At 45.1% G+C, this 9,738-nt stretch overlaps 1 protein-coding gene across 1 annotated transcript in view; it reads left to right on the top strand.

The window, feature by feature from the left end:
* The first annotated feature begins 345 nt into the window (after positions 1-345).
* The window catches only part of LOC143935576 (inositol-trisphosphate 3-kinase B-like), a 153,926-nt gene continuing 144,533 nt past the window's right edge, over positions 346-9,738 (top strand). Inside the window, exon 1 of the mRNA XM_077459553.1 lies at positions 346-421. The gene's annotated coding sequence lies outside the window, so the exon portion shown is untranslated. The remainder of the gene's footprint in view (positions 422-9,738) is intronic.

The raw sequence follows: 9,738 nt of genomic DNA, 5'->3' as shown, positions 1-9,738 counted from the left end.
CTCTCATCGGACTTTTGCTGGCGGAATTTCCGTTCGTGTGTATGGGCCATTACAGTCAGAAAACTGTAAGGCTTGTCTGCAGGAGACTGACATTGCACCTGTAATGCACTGACTGCTGGAACAATGCTCTGCAAGCTACTGTGAAAAAAAATTAAATTATATTTTTTTTCCCTGCAAAAGAATATTCATTTATTTTATTTTTTTCACAAAGGTTAGCTTTAAAAGCTGTCAATGCCAAAGATGATGTAATGACGAAAATTCACCAGCAGATGGCACCCTACCGTAACTTTTCCATTCAACATGTGAAGTCTCGCAGCGCCGCCCCTGGCCGCTCCTCTCCTGTCTATCCCCGCCTACCTGTGCTCTCATAAAAAGTATTGGGACACTTGAGAAAAGAAAAAGGAGAAGAGCGTGCAGAGTGGTAAGAGCTGTGCTGTGTGTATGGGGTTTGCATGGGGTGTGCTGTGTGCATGGGGTGTGCTGTGTGCATGGGGTCTGCATGGGGTGTGCTGTGTGCATGGGGTCTGCATAGGGTGTGCTCTGTGTATGGGGTCTGCATGGGATGTGCTGTGTGTATGGGGTCTGCATGGGATGTGCTGTGTGTATGGGGTCTGCATGGGGTCTGCATGGGGTGTGCTGTGGGAAGGGGCTCCATGTGCATTCATAGTTTAGCAGAGCAGTGAGGAGTGAGTAGAAGTGATGGTGTCAGTAAAGTGGGGGCTCCAGCTGTGTGGTACCTGCAGGTAGTGAGGAGATGGAGGGATGTGGTGAGCCCCCTTCATATGTTGTAGGATCTCCCCCCCCCCCCTATGTTGTCCCTCACCACAGGGGGGAGCTGTCCTCTGCAGGGTCCCGTCTGCCACTCTTCTTATACTGAATTGTGTCATTGTCTTGCTTATAGTAAAGAGAATAGAGCAACCTTTCCTGACACTTCTAACATGGACAAACCCTTTAAATAAGTTTCAGGTCTCTGAATAATTGTTGCAGCTAAAGCTCCGGGTACATTGGCAAGAACGGATAAAAGAATGTAGAACCAAAGGCACAAACTTTTTGTTAGTTCTGGACAGAGTGGCGAGGGATTGGAACCCATGTGGACATAGATGCTTCCATAACATACAGAATACTTTATTAATCCCAAAGGGAAATTGTTACGACACAGACACACTTAAAGTGATATTAAAGTCTCTTTAAAAAAACAAACATTTTTTTTATACTTGTCTGCTCTGTGTAATGGTTTTGCACAGAGCAGCCCAGTTTCTTAGGTGCTCCTGGCCCCTCCCTCGTGTTGAGTGCCCCCACAGCAAGCAGCTGTTCAGACACTGAGCCCCCGTCTGGCCCCGCCCCTCTCTCCCCTGATTGGCTAGCTGACTTTGGCAGGAGCCAATGGCCCAATCAGGAGGAAAGTCCTGGACAGCTTAAGACACTCATGGACATCACTGGAGAGAGGCGGGGGTCAGGTAAGTAATTAGGGGGTGCTGGGGAGCAGTGGTGGCTGGTGCTTGATAATTTGGGGGAGGGACAAACCAACATCCCGCCGCCGCCATCCAGAGAGGGGTGGCTCCTTACTTCTGTCCTGCCCAGACTCTGATCTCCCCTCCATGAGCCATGGAGTGCTGGGTGGCTGAGCCAGATGCTGGGTACTGAGCCATCCCTGGAGTGGCGGCAGGTGGATCATTGGTCTTCCCCTTGCTTCTCCCCTGCTACACTGCCGAGTTCCCTTACTGGAAACATCAGCTGCAGTGCCGACATTGCTGGACTCCAGGACAGGTAAGTGTCCTAATATTAAAAGTCAGCAGCTACAGTAGTGTAGATGTTGATTTTTAATTTTTAAAGGGACGGGAGAACCTCCACTTTAAGATAAAAAACCTTCTGCCTTTACAACTCCTTTAACAAAGACAACACAAGATCACAACAATAAACTAAACTTACCAATATAATAAAAAGCACGTGACCTGCTTGGACCCCAATGTAACATAAGCATGCCTCCATCCCTGTATTAATAAGAGGAAATGAAAAAAGTGGATTGTGGGACTTTAAATGAGGCATGGATATGTGTTTGAAATGGTCTAGGATACCTAAAATGTAATTAATTGTCACTGTCCCTGCAGGGAAAATCTGTATACCCATAGAAAGTTGCTAATCAATCCAATAAATTAAATACAAATACTAAATAGTAGGTATATATATAATGTATCATAATATATAATACATGGGTCATGCAACAAGAAGCATAATTAATTGTAGTAATAATCATGTTGACCTATTTAATGTATATAATGGATAGACATAATTGGTACAAGCAATCACAATTTAAAAAGTGAATGGATATACAGAGCAGGTGAACATGGTTATCCTAATAAATATAACTATAAATGAATAAAAGAAATTCATGATTGTAGCAAACTTGACTTGGCATCCCTGAGTATGGACTCTACGCGTTTCATTGCGATTTCAGCCAATCATCAGGAGTGGGATGCATCAAAAATCGCAAAATAAAGAGATGAAATAAATAAGTAAATAGGTGGGTCACAGTCTCAAATGAAAAATCATTGGTTTCAAAAAGAGAGCAGGTGTTAAATGTAGATGCATTACCTTTGGCCACGTTCAGATGAATAACCCAACAGACCCAAAAAGGGAATAGGATGGTGGCACTGAATGAGCCGTCTCCCCCGAGGTTGAGGCAGGGACACATCCCCTTCACCCTAAGCCATAGCTCTCCAAGGAACATGGAGGAATGGAGAAGGGGCAGTGGGAAGCAGCCAACTTACCAATAACAGCCATTAGCAAACAAATTAAAGCTACACTACAAATAAAACATCCATAAAATTAAAATACAACATAGAATAAATAACAAAGATTAGAATAACAGACAAACTACCAAATGCAAATAATACACCACTTTCTCTAACCTCACCCCAAATAATAACCAGCACAATACCAACATACTATGAAAACAACACAAAATCCTGATCATAAACTAGAATTAAAGTGGTTGTATACTCGATTTTTTAACTTTTACCTACAGGAAAGCCTATAATAAGGCTTACCTGTAGGTAAAAAAAATATCTCCTAAACCTGTACGGTTTAGGAGATATTCCCCTCGGTATGCGCCGCTGACTGCAGCGGCGCATGCGCACAAGGGGATTCTCGGCCTGAAAATCCGGCAGTGGCCGGCCGGCCGGAATGAAATCTCCCGCGCGTATGCGCGGGAGTGACGATATCTGGACCGCTGTGAGTGGCCGGAGCCGCGATACCCGGAAGATCGGTCCAGATGTCGGGGCCTCATTCTAAGGTAAGTATTTCATAATGAGCTAGTATGCGGTGCATACTAGCTCATTATGCCTTTTGCTTTGCAGGTTTAAAAAAAAAAAATGTGAGGGTTTACTACCGCTTTAAATCCATTTATTTATGATCAATCACTCACAATATGAATAATCTATAGTCAGCAACCTGTTGTGTTATTGGATTTTGATCAATATTTAAAGCGGTAATAAACCACAACAAATAACCCCAAAGAAAATCTTCTCCCTGCGAGTTAATGTTTGTCATTACATTATGAAAGACATACCTGAAAACGAAGCCCTCCAGGGGCGTGCTGTCACCACGGACAGGGCTTCCATCTTCAAAGGTCTTCCTTCTGGGTTCGCGAGCTGTGGCCATCTGATTGGCTGAGCTGTGATGTCGTCAATACCACACTCATGGGAGTGACAACATCACGGCTCAGCCAATCAGATGGCTGCAGCTCATGAATCGTAAGGAAGAGCGGATGAAGATGGAAGCCCTGTCAGCTTCCATCAGCCGCAGTACGGCTCTCTCAATGGACAGTACACCATTCATTGAAAGCTCAGCGCACATGTCACGGTGACATCATTATTATAGGCTTACCTGTAGGTATAAATACAAAAAAACACCTTTACTACCACTTTAAACAAGTATAAGAAAAATATAACTTACCAGTTCTGTGTAATGGTTTTGCACAGAGCAGCCCAAATCCTTTTCTTCTTGGGTCCCCTGCTGGTGCTCCTGGCTCCTCCCCCGTGCTCTGTGCATCCATAAGGCTCCCACTCTCTCCTCATTGGCTCACTGGCTGTGATGGACAGCAGTAGAAACCAGTGGCTCCAGCTACTCTGTCTCAGTCAATGAAGAGAGGGAGTCCCGGGACAGCTGAGGCTCTTGTTCACATCGCTGGACCGAGAGGGGGCTCAGGTGAGTATCAGGGGGGGCTGCTGCACACAGAAGGTATTTTTTTATCTTCATGCAAAGAATGCATAAAGTTAAAAAAAAAAAAAAAAAAAACCTTTACAATCACTTTAAAACCCAACTCTGGAAAACTTTAAAATGATCCCTTGCATAGGGGATGCACCCACACTGCAGGGGTAAGTTGCTTGTTTAGGTCTAAGGCAGCCCATAGATAAGTTTGAGGTGGATGGGGGGGATTACTCCCGCTAAGTTATTGTAAACTGCCAGTGGGGGGAGACTTCCCCGTTGTTAGAATACACTGATTAACATTGCAAGCTCCACTGATCAAGGGGGTGAAGCCATCAGGGCATTGGGGAAAAAAAGTTGATCAGTTGATTAGCATCTGTACAATCTCAGTACCCATACAAGGCTCAAAATTCAGCCAAATTTCAATCCATGTATGATCTGCTTAAGTAAATTTACTTACCCATGCTAAACCGGTGCCCCGCAACAGCTTCTCCACCACGCTCCATTTTTCCTAAGGTCCTGACATCCTCAAGACCAATGTAGGTACAATAGCCCTGCATTGGACATGGTGACACTAAGGGACAGTCCACCTCTGGAATGTGGGGGGGGGGGGGGCACCATGTGCTGGGGAGAGGAGGATTGGGTAAGTAAAAGCACTTCTTCTCTTCCATTAACAAAACAAGCAGTAAACCCTTGTAGTGCATGCTCAGCCCCACTGCAGTGGATCATTTTCCAGGGTTTCCCGGAGTTGGGCTGTAGCCACCCTGGTGGTATGATTATGTTAGATTTTTGCATCTCAATGCGGTTAAATTGTTTTGCATAGAAATTTTGCTTTTTATATTGTAGGCTTGTAATTCTTATGCCGCGTACACACGTATCAGACTATCCGGCGGACTTAGTCTGGCGGACAAACCGCCGGACTGTCCGCCGGACTTTCCGAACGAGCTACCTGCCCACACACGGTACTTTTACGGCGGACTTAGTCCGCTGGACTGTCCGTCGTACTTTTGAAATGAATGGACTCGCCCACACACACACGGAGGAAAGTCAGTTCATTTTGAGCGCGGCTCTAGGTAGCCGGGACCAGCGAAGGAAGCATCGCTGACACCGTCACCTGGTATGGCGTTAAAGGGGAATCCCTACGCCCAAAAAACAGTGCGGGGGTCCCCCTCTAGGTCCATATCAGACCCTTATCCGAGCACGCTACCCGGTCCGTCAGGAAAGGGGGTGGGGGATGAGCGAGCCCCCCCCCTGAGCCGTACCAGGCCGCATACCCTCAACATGGGGGGTGCTTTGGGGAAGGGGGGGCCGCACGCCCCCCCACCCCAAAGCACCTTGTCCCCATGTTGATGAGGACAAGAGCCTCTTCCCGACAACCCTGGCCATTGGTTGTCGAGGTCTGCGGGCAGGGGGCTTATCGGAATCCGGGAGCCCCCTTTAATAAGGGGGCCCTGGATACCGGCCCCCCACCCTATGTGAATGAGTATGGGGTACAATGTACCCCTACCCATTAACCTGTGAAAAAAATGTAAAAAAAACACAACACACAAGGGTTAAAATAGTTTATTGCACAGCTCCGGGGGTTTTCTTCCGTCTTCGGGGGTCTTCTCGCCGGACTCTTCCGCTATCTTCTGCTAGCTCTTTTACTAGCTGAGGAGCCCGGCTTTCTTCTTCACCGCCACCCTCTTCTTCCGACTTCGGGGGTCTTGTCCCCCTCTGCGGTTCTTCTTGCCGGGCCACCATGCCTTCTTCTAGCTCTTTTACAAGCGGTGGCCGTCGTCGCCACCTTCTGTTCTTCTGTTCTCTTCTCCGGGCGGGAAAAGTCCGTTCATTTCAAAAGTACGGTAGCACACACATGGCTGTATTGTCCGCCGGACTAGCACACACACGGCCGTATTGTCCGCCGGACTAGCACACACACAGCCATCAGCAAATCCGGCTGACATATTTAGGTGCAAAACTACTTTCTTAGTCTGCCGGGACTTTTGGGTAAAAAAAGTCAGCCGGAGCCCACACACGGGCGGATTGTCCGCCGGACTTTTCCACCGGATTGTTTGATCGTGTGTACGCGGCTTTAGTAATAACTCACTTAAATCTGTCCAAACAAGAGTCTAGTAGACATACTGGGTATGATAACGTGTGAAACACAAAATCATAAATTATAATAAATAAACTATAAATAATTTAAAAAAATAATAATATAATAATAATAAAATGAATTCCCCCACGATTCACTGTCGCTCAATTCTGCAAGTGTTCTAATTTACTATCGCTGTTTTCTAGCTGGTCTAAAACCGCTTTTGATGTAAAGGGACACTTTTTGGTTGGTATGGACAATCTCAAGCTTCCAGGCAGAAAGAACAGTATATATAATATAAAACTGCATGCAGGGCACTGGACAAAGAACGAAGGACAAAAGGTTTGTGAAATAATTTCATACAGTAATGTAATTGTAAGATTACAGTGTACTGTATGTATTATGAATTTTCAATTTTCCACTGGGCTCCATCCCTATGCATTGCGATACTCGCAGGGAACAGAACCCAACACAGAGAGGCTTCAGGCAGAGGACAGAGCCCGCAGACACAGCGGGGGACATCACAGGATCCTGCAATGCAATCCCGAATGTGGCTCGGGGTTACCGCTAATGGTACTGAAATTTAACCCAGAGCCACACTCTGGGAAAACCGCCAGGGAGGTTAAGATATGATTATAAAATGGATGATTTTGGGAGCAGAACCATCTTACATTGGTGACCTTTGGGGAGGGTCCCCACTACACTGGTGGTCAGTGGGAATAGTGTCCCTTACATTGGTGGTAGGTAAGAATGCTGCTCCCCTAGAGATAGCTAAAAAGTGGGGACAGAGGCAGCAACTGTTCATTTTTAGGGAATGGCCAGTAAATTCTGGAGGAACCCTCGGGGTCCATGGTTCCTTGGGAGAGGAGAGCTCAATTGGACAATACATCTATTTAAAGATGTAGTGCGGGCAAATCTTATTTAAAGGAGAAGTTTGGGGTTGGCACAAAACAAACATACATACTTATCTGTATGCTGCAGATGTCCCACTTCAGCTCTAAGCCCAAAAACTGAGTGATCACATGACTTCTGATCCCTCAGTTCTCCGTCTCCTCAGGGTGGAGAGCGGTGACTGTCAATTCAGCTTTACGAGTAAAGCAATTCAGCTTGTTTTTACAGTTGTAGTATCTAACGTATCTTTTACTATGGATGGATATACAGGACACCTTCATTATTTTAAAGAGATTTCCCTGCTCTGAGCGATCACACACATGTGATCTCAGCACTCGCGATTACATGTGCGTGGGCACGATTTAGCTGTGAGAAACGCAGTCTCCCATTGTTTCAATGGGGCTGCCTACTTGCAGCTAATCACGAGAACCACTCCTGGGGTTCTTGTATGTAATCGCTGGCAATGTGCAAGCACAGATGTAAATGCACCCTAAGGCTGGATTCACACCTATGCATTTTTAGTGCTTTTTGCATTTTGCAGATTTTCACTACAGAACATGTTCCATAGGAAACCATTTTAAATGGACTGTAGTGCAAATCTGCAAAATGCAAAAAACGCCAAAAATGCATAGATGTGAATCCAGCCTTAGGCTTCATCCAGCCTTGACCTAAGTGCAGGTAGCCTTTAGAGGTGGGTGCAAATGCAGCAGCTGCATGGACACAGCAATGTGTGAAAATTTGACATGCATGTAGAAGTGTATGCACGGATCTGAATGCAGGCAGTGTGTGTTTGAATCTGTGCACCAGCTCCCGTATGAAGTATATATAAACTCTAACAAAAACTTTCTCTCCTTTTTGGGTCTGTAAAATTTACAATTGAAACTGATTTATCTGTTCTGTCTGTATATCTGTTTGACAAGTGCAAAAAAAAAAAAAAAAAAAACACGAACACATAGCTGTTCATCCAGCCAGAAATCCTGTACTCTCTGCCTCTGCACTGTTATCAGTCAGTATTGTTTCCTGCAAACTCTATGAACTACAAACATCTCCCCTGTTGTGAAGAAAGGAGGGAGGTGTTATGTAGTCCTAACAAACTCATTATCCTCGGGTAGCTAAACCCCCCTCCACTGGGAGAAGACAATAGTCTGTCAGGAGAGCAAATTTACACAGCCTAAAGCCCCATACACACTATCAGATTTTCTGCTGATTTTTTCCTTCAGATTTACCAAAACCATGTAGTGCAAGGGCCTTCCTGATTGCATACAAATTGAATCTCCTAAGGTTTGACCTCATATTACATGGTTTTGGTAAATCTGAAGGAAAAAATCAGCAAAAAATCTGATGGTGTGTATTGGGCTTTAGACCATCACTTAATGTGGGAAATAGATGGATTGAAGTCACCTTTATGAACACCTTCACACTAATTAGATATGAGCATATTGTTTGCAGGAATACTTATTATGCTACTATGCTAATAAGTGATTGTTAATAAATAGTCATAACTGGGTCCATTTTATGAAATTGGCAAAAGAGTAAGAGTTTTTGTCTGTAGTAACTAGAATGCATTTGCATTTTAAAGAGTCAGTTTTCTGAAAATTAAAAGCCATCAGGTACAAAAACTGTAGCTACAGACTTTTAATAAAAAGACACTTCTTGTACCAGGATCCAGCACTCTGCTCACCTGAGGGGGCACCGGGGACTGTCTTTGGTCCTTGGCACCAGCATCTTAACTGCGGGCAGACGGCTGTGACAGCTTGCAGGTTACAACCGGGTGCCCACTGCACACGCATAAACCACACTATGCTTTATGAATTGTCCTGCAGTCTTTTAGGACCTGTGCTGTGTCCCAAAAGACTGTGGGGAGGGGGAAGAGGAACTTCCCCTCAGATTGCCTAGGTGATCCGAGCGGAAGTGGAAGCATGTACCTATCTAAACCAGGTACCCACCTCCCCCCCCCCCAAATTTTTTTTTTACAAATGACAAAGAAGATCAGGAGAGGAGGCCTTAAAGCGGAACTGTACTTTTTGGGTGGAGTTCTACTTTATGTTTTTCAGGCGGACATGATGGGAAGATTAATGCATGTAAAAGGAAGGTCATGTGTCTGTTTACATCCACCTACCTCCTACCTCCTGAGTCCATCCAGGTCCAGAAAAAGCATTGGAAAAAGACTGTGTCCTTTTCCATTTTTCCAGACCTAAAGGTGATGAGTTGGAGGTTACCTGCTGTAAATGGACACATGTCTATTTACATCCCACTGACCATAGAGGCAACATAGGTTTGCTAACATGTCAAAATGCAGACGAAAAACTGAACAGGCAGGAATGTCACAAAAGTGACATGTGAATTGTTCTGCTCCAACTCAGCAGGGGATCTGTTCACTGATACCTTGCTGAATACACCTTATAACACCTGTGTGAAAAGGCCATTAATACTTGTTTGGGAATGAAAGGTAACACCTAATTGGTGGCAACTGACGTGTTTTCCCCCAGCTCCTCTTTCTATACATTACCATATATTGTGCAACTAATGAACTTCATGTAGAAGTTCCTTTGTACTTCGTATGT

This window comes from Lithobates pipiens, unplaced genomic scaffold, assembly GCF_037356315.1.
Source record: "Lithobates pipiens isolate NorthernLeopardFrog02 unplaced genomic scaffold, aLitPip1_a1.2 Scaffold_10, whole genome shotgun sequence".
NCBI classification, from domain to species: domain Eukaryota; kingdom Metazoa; phylum Chordata; class Amphibia; order Anura; family Ranidae; genus Lithobates; species Lithobates pipiens.
The sequence above is the reverse complement of the archived record's forward strand: the minus strand, read 5'-3'. Positions and strand labels throughout refer to the sequence as shown.